We start from the raw sequence: 10257 nt of genomic DNA on the forward strand, positions 1-10257 counted from the left end.
TAATCCTTTCTTTTCAACTGGAAACTTTTGAAAACCCTTTCTTTTAGTTTTACAGGTGTCTCATTTTTATGATATAATAAACTAGCATATCTCCATAAAGTCTTGCTTTGACGAATAATCCGTAGCTTCTTTTAGATGAGAATTTAGGGCTAATTTCATGAAAAGGCTGCATGGGAAACCAGCTTTATAAAGAACTCATTTGCATTTTCATTTTTAAGCGCCATGTGGCATTTTTAATAAGTTCTTTCTTAAGACTTATAAAAGATAAAATTTCCGTAAGCTTTGTAATACTTTTTCCAAGATCCAATTTATGTGCGTAGTTAGTTTTGACGTCGATTCTAGATTGAAGAAATAGTGGCGTATTTTTATTTATCAGAACTAATTACATTGAGTAACATAACATTTTCACATGTATTCCAAAATTCCCTTTCTATACTTGAAATGAATTTTCTAAGATATGAGTAAAACTTTAAAATTCGAAACTAATATCGTTTACAATTTTTAAAAGGATTCAGAATGACGATGTGTTTGCTGCATAGTTTTCAACAAAATTAACAAACAAATTCTACCGTCAAAGGAAACAGATCATGAACTCATAATTTTAGTTAAATTTTTTAATTTGATTTTGCATTCGAAAACTAATAATATTGTTTCCAGTGTAATACAATGAATATTTTCCCGAATAATCTTTAAATAATGCTAATTTCATTTATATGGTAAAGTGTGAAAAAAATTATGATTAATGTAAATCAGTCTGTTAGAAAGTTATAGAATTAAATTATAATGTGATACAGACAGAAAGCTATTCTAAACTGTCTTATTGTATTTAATCAATGCTAATATATTTAAGAAGCAAGATTAGTCAGTGAGTGCTATATTCTGCCAAATTTCAGTTCATTGAAAATAATTGTAAAATTGTTTTAAAATGCATTAAAGAATACTGAAATTTAAAAATTGTTTTAAAATGAATTAAACTTTGTTACGACTTTAATAATTAGCAAAATTCAACTCATAATGGAATCGAGTTTAACGTAAAAAGGAGAATGAGTTTAAAAAACCACTCATAATACTAAACGACGTTCTCTTCCATCTCTTCTACGGATTAAATATATTATATAAGACAATTAAAGCGAGAGTTATCTAACACATGTTTTCGTGACTATTTTAGGCCCTTTGTTAAAAAAACTAATTTAATTCCGTTGCATATTATTATACAGTTAAACATTAAATGTCTGCAAATATTTTTCAAGAATTATAGCATCTTTGACGTACAATTCGCTGATCATACTAAACATAGAAGCCAGTATGCATGGTAATAGTAAAAAATTTGGATGCTGCATGCGTCATGTGCATTACGAATTTTTTTCAGAACTATGATCTACTCTTTTCCTGCTGGGAAAGAGTGTTATCCGTATACGTAACATGATGTTTACAGCATACCTTATTTTTCTGATAATCGCATACCTTGTTTTCGCATTTAAGCACACCTTGGTATTCTGATTTGAAATTGAGACGACTGAAATATACATTTGTGAGGCAAATAAAATTTACACTACTTTACAAAACAAAGTAAATTTTTATAAAAGAGATATATAACACTATTTATACATTAAGCCAATTTGCAGCAGAGACCTAAGTTGCAGTAAATTTACAGTGAAAATACACTGTGCACGTTTCATGGCATCAGTATTTACAGTATCTCAACAGAAAATGCCGAAGACCCGGAGCTAGATAACATCATTGAGTGAAAGTCGGCTAATTCTCCATGCAAGCAGAGATTCATTAAAGATTACAACAAAAACAAGATTGTGGTACAGATACTTTTCAATGAACCTTAAATGTTTAATTTAGGTTGTTTGTGTGTTGAAGGGTAGTACTCACACACTTATGTTGCTTTTCATTTCTACATTTCTCACCGGTGTTGAATGTTTTCGTATCCGACACTTTTTCCACACAAATCTCTTATCCAACACGGACACATTTGACCTGACATAATGCGAATTCTGCTTGCTTCGTAAGCTTCTATATGGATCTGAGATCAGATCTTTATCCAGAGTGGAGGCATTGAAATCCACATCCTGAATGAACTTAAATATAGTATTTTAAAGCCTGGTTTCCAGAAATGCTTCGAAGACGTCTGGAAGTACTGAAAGAAACAAAAATGCAAAAATTTGAAGATGGAGATGTTCATATTTACGACTGCAGTTGTAACTGTTTATGTTTTCGTGAGCCCTATGAGAGTACTGTGATTGGTATGGAAAGAAAAATCTTTCTCTTTATAAAGGAAAGAGATTATTAGAATGTACAGAATGCCTGTTCCGTTATGGGATAGACCCTAAAGACTACACCTTACACCCGGACCTTGAGAGCAGAGGCATTAATCAGACTTTATTTTTAGATATTATTACTTGTGTTCTTTGGCAAATAATAAAATGTCGAATAATGAAACGAGTAGATAGTTACAGCTTTCTGTCACCTTTTTAACAGATAAGATACACATAAATGCAAAATCACCAAAAGACTTTTATTTTTCTGTTGAATGTACTACGAAGCAACTAATACAGAAGCGAATATTCCACAACAGATGTGCGGTAACTGATATATTACCGGCATTTTTACGTTTTTACTTAGCTCAGTTGCAACAGTTAGCGTTTATATTTAAAAATGTTTGCTATAAATCGTGTTGTTCAAATTTAAAGAGCATAATTTAAATATGATATTACTCATTTCTTCACAAAATTCAAATGATACAATTTACAAATATTTAGCCTTTTTCTAAGCACAATGTAGTTATTTTAACATTTCAATGTCCATTATCTCACCATGCACAAGTATACAAACGGTGGACTGCAATGACGGTGAACTTTGCGGTGGACTGCAATGATGTTTATAGAATAAGAAACATATAACATAATAGAGGCATAAAACTATTTTAAAATAGTATTCTGAACTTCACATTCAGCAAACTGGCATTCCATGTATTCTGTTCTTCAAAAGCTTCCTAGATTTCCATACAGTATTAGCTGCATTTAATCCTCAGTTTCTATGTATTAGTAAGAAAATAAATTTATTTGAATTAATTTTTGTCTGCGCTCAAAATTAAACTTTACTTAATTAGGTTAAAGCTGAATACAGTAATTGCTTTTTAAACCATAGCAGACTAAGTTGGAAAGCTCTTTACTCTTTGCTATTCATTCGTACTTTTTACCCCTGTTATGCTTTCTTACATCTTGCAATAATTAACATCATGTTCCGCTCCGATTATCTTTCCGGTGTAAGGGAAAGTATTATAAAACTGAAAGGCTTTATTCAAAAGACAGCAAATCCCCGTTCATTTTATCAGCGCAGTTCTGTATGCGAAGGTTTCTTCGTGAAGTGAACAAGACTGCAGAGTGTTCAGCCAAGCGATGGAATCATTTGCCAACTCACTGTAAGATAGTTCTCGGAAGACGAGTGAAATTTACGGTGCGGGAATCTTCGTCCATGTTGAAAGCTCTTTTCAGCTGTGTGTATATGTCTAGAGAAAAGAGATAATATATCAAGCTTTAAAGATAATAGCAACAGTATTATAGCATTATGTAAAATTTTTGTTATTTTTTCATTTTTACAAACATTTCTAAAGAAGAAAAACTATTTGAAAATATAGCAAAATTTCAAGAAAATTAATGATATTAAAATGCTATTAAAATACACCTGAATTCATGTTTTAAAAAGCTCTGAAGAAAAATAATTCAATTTAATAATCTGAAATTTAATATCTTTAACAACATATGCGCTTTTCTTATAAACCGTTGATTAAGAGTAGATGTTCCAAGGATAGATGCACGAAAGAGAAAAGTATAGGTAACGTAAGTTAAAAGGATCCAACTACAATTATAAACAGTTTTCCTGTTGGTATGGTGATAGTGTAACCGCCCGTCGCAGACGTCAGTCACGATTCGAAGAGCAGCATATAAATATTAATAGTTTAAAGCAAACATAGTTTTCAAGTTCCTTAGTGCCTCTTTCAAGTACTGCGTCAGTTACGGTTTAAAAACTTTATTAAAAAGGTCAGAAACACAATAGTTAATTTAGTTGCAATTTAGCATTCATACATCTAGATATGAGATAAGATGGGTTTTCTTCATAAGAAATGTAATGCCACTCTCCGTTTCAGTAAGATCTTGTATTTCTGAAATCCGGTTCCCAGCAAACTTCTTGAGGAGATGAGGCTCTTTTTTGTAATCCATGACAGCACAATCATAGAATCCCTCCAAATGTTAATAGCGGTAAGCTACAATTTCAACGATTAATCTCACTCCATGCCTTGATCTAACTGAGAGAATTGTTGTGCAGAGTTCAAATCTTGGGACTACAGTCTTCTTCGGGGGGGGGACACTAGATTTACTGCACACCAATCTCACTGACATACGGTTTGATGCTGATGTGGTTTTTAGCAAATAACTGCTCTGTTGGCTGCATCTGAGACATCAAAGAAGCCATGTAACTATATCGTGATCATATCTGGCAATAAAATACATTTGTCGGCTTCATTGTTGTAAATAAACTGCAAGGTAGTGGAAAATTCTTTCCATTATTTAGACTCCTCTTCGAGCAGAACATCATTCGAGTCCAATTTTAATAACCATAATTTCAGCAGGATTATTTGTAGCATAATTATAGCTCTCACTAAAAAACATAAGTTTTTATTTTATGTTTTATAACAATTTTAAGCGAATTACCAAAGAATGCAGGTAATTTACAAGTGGGAGAATTTAGAGTAGTTGAAGGAAACGAGATTAATGCAAGGTGCGTATTTTATTAGTGAGATAAATCAAACTAAATAAATTTGATTTAATAATAATGAAACATACTTAGGAATATTATTGATCAGGTATGGTTCCTAAGGATAGTTCTATTAAGAATCTTAAAAAGGGGTTAAGATTCTTAATAGAACTATCCTTAGGAACCATACCTGATCAATAATATTCCTAAGTATGTTTCATTATTATTAAATCAAATTTATTTAGTTTGATTTATCTCACTAATAAAAGAATCTTGATTAAGAATTGTAACCCCATTTTTAACAATAATGTGTTACTTAGAGTAGAAGGCCAATTAAGAAATAGCAATTTGACTTACTAGAAGCAATTTCTTATTATTCTGCTTTCTAAACATAAATTAACATTGCTAGTAGTTAATTACTATCATTTCAAATATCTGCATGTAGTTCTAAATTCCTAATACCTAAATTCTCATATCATGTAAGACAATTTTGAATTGTAAATTATAAAAATGTTTATAGGATGGTTGTAGAACGTGCATAACATGTTTCAAGGCTAATCCCACAACAGCTCAGAAAATCCTGGGTGAGCCCCAAGGAAAGGTTTAAAGCTAATATTACATTTAATTGTACCAGAGATAACCTCTGCGGTCCATTCTTAATTAAAGGCAAAACCCAGAGAAAAGGAATGCATCAGAAGGTGTCTATATGTAAATTCATTTGCATGGGCACTAAGGCTATTCATTTGGAAAAGATAACAGGTCTAACGTCTTTAGCATTAAATGGTACCTTGAAACGCTTCTTTGCCAGAAGAGGTAAGTGCTCGAAACTGTTTAGTGATAATTCTATTAATTTTGTTGGTGCAAATACAGAATAAAAAAGTTAAGCAAATTAGTAAATGAGGAAGATGAACTTTTGGCTGGCTACTTGAGTTCTGACAATATCGAATGTAAATTTCTCTCTCCTATACTACCCAATTTTGAAGGCTTTGGGGAGGCTGGAGTTAAGTCCTTTAAGTACTATTTGAAATGTGTCTTAGGTAATGTAAAACTGACATTTGAAATTTTTTTAACAATTATGACTTATGAAATTTTTTTAACAAGTATGGAAGAAAACGTTTGTAGAACATTGACAGTTTCAACGAGAAAAGAAATAAATGAAAGAAATAAATGAAAATGAAATAAATGAAAAGAAATAAAAAAAGTAATTTAGAAACACTAGAACAAAATATGATTCTGTAAATTAAATTTATCAGGTGGCTGGAAAATCACATAAATTCTTACAAGCTTGTGAACATATTTTATAAAAGTAAGAATTGGTATTAATAATGAAATCAAAATGTTTCTAGCCCATACTTTTAATTCTATTAAATTTGATACTTATAATAAAACAAAACCAGATTTTCTTATTATAGAGAAATGTAATAATTAATACACAGAAATAAAAAGAATACAGTATAATAGTAAACTTAAAATGGACAGATTAAAAATGGGCTGATTGAAATGGGCAGGTCCTCAAAAAGCTTATCAGCGTTAACTACTTTCTGATGGCTGGGGGATGCTTAAATACAGTTCAAAAATTGTATTTACTTTTTATGGCCAGAAAATTCTTTATTTAGTACATACGTGTACTAAATAATTTTATAAAAAATAAGTGTGCCAAAATTAAAATTCGAGTTAAGATGAATAACTTGTAGTATGAATTTATGCCTTAGAAATTTAGTAAACTTAATTTTAGATTACGCTGCAATAGTAATTTTAATAATAAAAAAAATCAAATATGTGTAGTGTGTTGTATGTGTGTGTAGTATCACTTTGTGCTGAAACTATGATCAGAGAAAACTGACTGATGAAAACTCGGTCACTTCGTGATCCCACCTGAACTCCCAATTAAAGTTTTATAACTAATTCTCATTGCATTTAATATCATTTGAAATTGTTTCGTTGGCATTATGCTTTTTATTATTATTAAGATATTTCAAATTAGAATAGCAAGATCTCACAGCTTTTTCTAAATACTAACATATACAACTTATGTATATGGTAGCATTTATGGGCAAATTCGTTTGAACTGACTAGTGTGTTTGTTCTGCACCAGTAGCTAAGGGAGGATAGTATTTTAAAAGGTCTCCATTCCTTGTTTGAAGGTAATTGACCTCTTTATACTGCACTTAAGAGTTCCACTTATATAAAAATATTAATTTCACTCCATTAAAAAAATGAAAATCTGAAAGCTTTTAGAATTTATAGTCTCGAGGGCTAAAGATGAAACTTTTTTTTTTTTTTTTTTTCAAGCAGAGTGTTGCCATGGCTCGCTTTTAAGTCATTGAGTCTGTTAATCAAAAATTGGTTAAAGTTTTTCAAAATATCAAATAGATAATAAAACACATTCTAAATTCCGAATTTGGGCTTCCAGATGCCCATATTCGGGTGGAAACGCACGTTATTCAAAATTTGAGGGCACTAGGTACCGTTGTTTTATAACAATGCGAGAAAGATGCATACATTTATGCAGATTCTTCGTTATTTTATTTCTTTAAATATAATACAGGGCGTTAATAGTTGGCGGCAACAATTTAAAAACGTGAACCGACATTTATAGAGACCAACGCAAAATGCCAAAACGAAATTAACACTCCTTCTGGGCAAATTTCCCCTTTGGACTAATAATAATTACATATGAGAAAATAATGAGGGTATGTTCAAAGGGTATATTCATTTCATTCATAAAATATTCAGAAAAGTTTTAGAACTCATATTTTTAAACAATAATCTTACTGTCAAAATGCTAATGAAAAGGTACATAACAATCATGAAAAAATATATTACTCGTGTTAATAACTTTTCCTAAATAAAATCTTAAAATTCTTTAATTTCTCAAACCAAATTAACAAAATTCGTATTTCTAATAGTATATAATTGTGTATATTTCATTTTCATAAAGCAATGCTATACTTCTAAGCAGTATAATAAGAAACAGCATTATGCATTCAGATTTTCAGTATGATATTTAGGTATAATGATTAGCACTTTCAATATGATATTTCTAATTGCACTAATTAAAACCTTACATTTTTAATCCATAGTGCAAATCTCAGGATAATAACGTATATATATAGTATGTATATATAATTAAATAAATGAAATGGAAATGCTCCTACCAAAAGTGCAAATTCAGCTAAAATTAGGAATTTCAACTTAAAGTCAACGCCAATTCCAATTAGCTGAGTAATTTAAGTACCAATTTGAAAAAGTACTAAAATTTCAAACAACTGAATTGCAAAGAATTAAAAAAATTAAAAAAAAAGAAACACGAAGTTCAAGAAGGGACGTAAAAAGAAAAACTGCCAGTAAAGCATTAGATAACAGCAGAGGTAAAGAAAATTCAATGGAAATGCAAATTAAACGAAATTTTAGAAAAATTACAGAAAAATGAACATTTGAAAAGTTACAGAGACAATGCCGTCTCATCAGGAGGAATTAGCCTATCTCTCTCTCTTCCCAATTGCTCAGATCGAGTTTTGTCCTTGTCATGCATATACAATCTAAAAACTTGTATGGAATTTTTATTCATTTTAATTATCACTGTATCAAAATTAGCAAACCCATATTTACTCTCAAGAATTCCCTTACACGATGTAGAACCATTTAATACAGTAATTTAAAAATGTAAAAAGAACCAAAAAATTACACAAGTATCTAATAAATTAAAGATATTGCAACATTTGAAAAATTAAAAAGCACCAGAAAAATACTCAAGGATCTAATAAATTCAAGATATCAAAACATGTAAGTTTTTACATAGCTGATTTGGAATCTGAACTCAAAATTTTGAGAAATAAAATCTTTCTTTAAAAAGCAACGTGAAGCAAAACTTTCTACTGGTGAGCCTTCATATTGGATAACTACGCTCTAACCTTCTACCTCTCTTGCCGTTAAGATGCTATTTCGCTCTGCTCTGTTCCTATCACAGCAGTACCAAAAGTATAAGTGCTCTAGAATAGGCACGATTAGAGTGCTAAGAAAGTTCTAAATAATAAAATGTCAGTTGAAATTAAGTTGAATATTTAATCTTACTCGGCTGCCATGTTTCCTCTTCAGTATGGATCTGCGTTCTACGCTATCAGCACTGATACGACATTTTTATCATATGTGTATATGTATATATATATATATAGACGATAAAATGCCGTAGCAATGTTGATAACGTAGAATATTCCTATATGTAGAGAGAATAAATAAAAAGCAATTCAAAGTTTAATCAGATTTGCGAGACGTAAGCAGCAACAATTTATTTAGTTCTTTCGTTAGACCAACCCCCTGTTGACGATGCGACAAAAGATGTAAATTTTTTAAAACATCTAGCTAAGAGCAAGAATAATTTACTTATCGTTTCTCAGAATTTGAGACATTTTTAAAATAATTGGAATACTATTCTATCCCAAGCTATGTTTTCTTCACTTTTTTTTAGTCATTTTCTCGGAAGCTTTTCAGAGCATAGCATTCTTCATAACTGAATTTTTATAATTAATCTACTTTTATTATAAAATCTATTTAAAAATCACGTAGTGTTAAGTTCTTTCAGTTGTTAAATAACATATCTTATTTTCACTTGACTCTGAGATTATTTCCTGGAGAAAGCAAATTAAACACAAAAAAAACTAAAAAAATATAAATATGGTTTACACCACTGATTTAATAAAAAAGTTCTACTCGCTTAAATAAAGTATTAAAATGCAACCTGATGGGAATAGTTGCGCTCTAAAATATTTTGTGGGTAAAAAGGAACAAATAAATTTCTTGATTTTTGTAAATCAGAAGTAAAATTACTAAGGTATTTTATTTTGGTTTAAAATTTAGTATTTTTGCGCCATTTTTTTTGTTTTACAGCAATTATATTTATATGTTAATTACAATCTGAGCTTCTTAGCCGTAATGTATCTCTGTAACTTTTTTTGCATCTTTTAAATAACGGAACAAACGTTTATCTTATAAAATATATTTAGTAGTAACCGTGCATGATTAAATTCGGGTTAGGATCTTGATTATAGAAATGCGTTTTGTTTAATCTAATATTAATTAGCTCTTAAAATGCATTTAGATAGATATAATTATGATTATTTGCATACAAAATCAATTTCGTTTTTTATTCGAGTTATTAAAAAGCAATTCAGATAGGAGGAGTGAAAAGTTTAAATAATTACTCGAAGAAGTGAAGTATGTAAAGCTTAAGCTTTCCGATCGAGAAAAGTTCCTTTTAATTAAACTTTCATGCTATAATAAAGCATCAGTATAGCATTTAAATAAAGATTTAAATAATTTACTACTATTTTTATCTTTTTCATTCCCTCATATATGAAAACAATAATTTTTCTAAGAATACAAATAATATGCTCTGTGTAATCGTCTTCTTGTTGAAATCGGTTTTAAGAAAAATAAAACTATACATATGTTGGTTAAGAAGAGAAAATAAAAACTCAATTAAAAACTTCATTG

General features: G+C 29.9%; 1 long non-coding RNA gene across 1 annotated transcript; it reads right to left on the reverse strand.

Moving 5' to 3' along the window:
* Positions 1-2503: 2503 nt before the first annotated feature.
* LOC118192257 (uncharacterized) lies at positions 2504-8949 on the reverse strand. Its single transcript, XR_004758739.2, has 2 exons — positions 8839-8949; positions 2504-3517 (listed from the first exon to the last, which is right to left on the reverse strand). It is a non-coding gene; the product is annotated as an uncharacterized LOC118192257 (long non-coding RNA).
* Between the last annotated feature and the right edge of the window lie 1308 nt (positions 8950-10257).

This window comes from Stegodyphus dumicola, chromosome 5, assembly GCF_044657685.1.
Source record: "Stegodyphus dumicola isolate Sdum_Otavi_A_Nest chromosome 5, ASM4465768v1".
Classification (NCBI taxonomy): Eukaryota; Metazoa; Arthropoda; class Arachnida; order Araneae; family Eresidae; genus Stegodyphus; species Stegodyphus dumicola.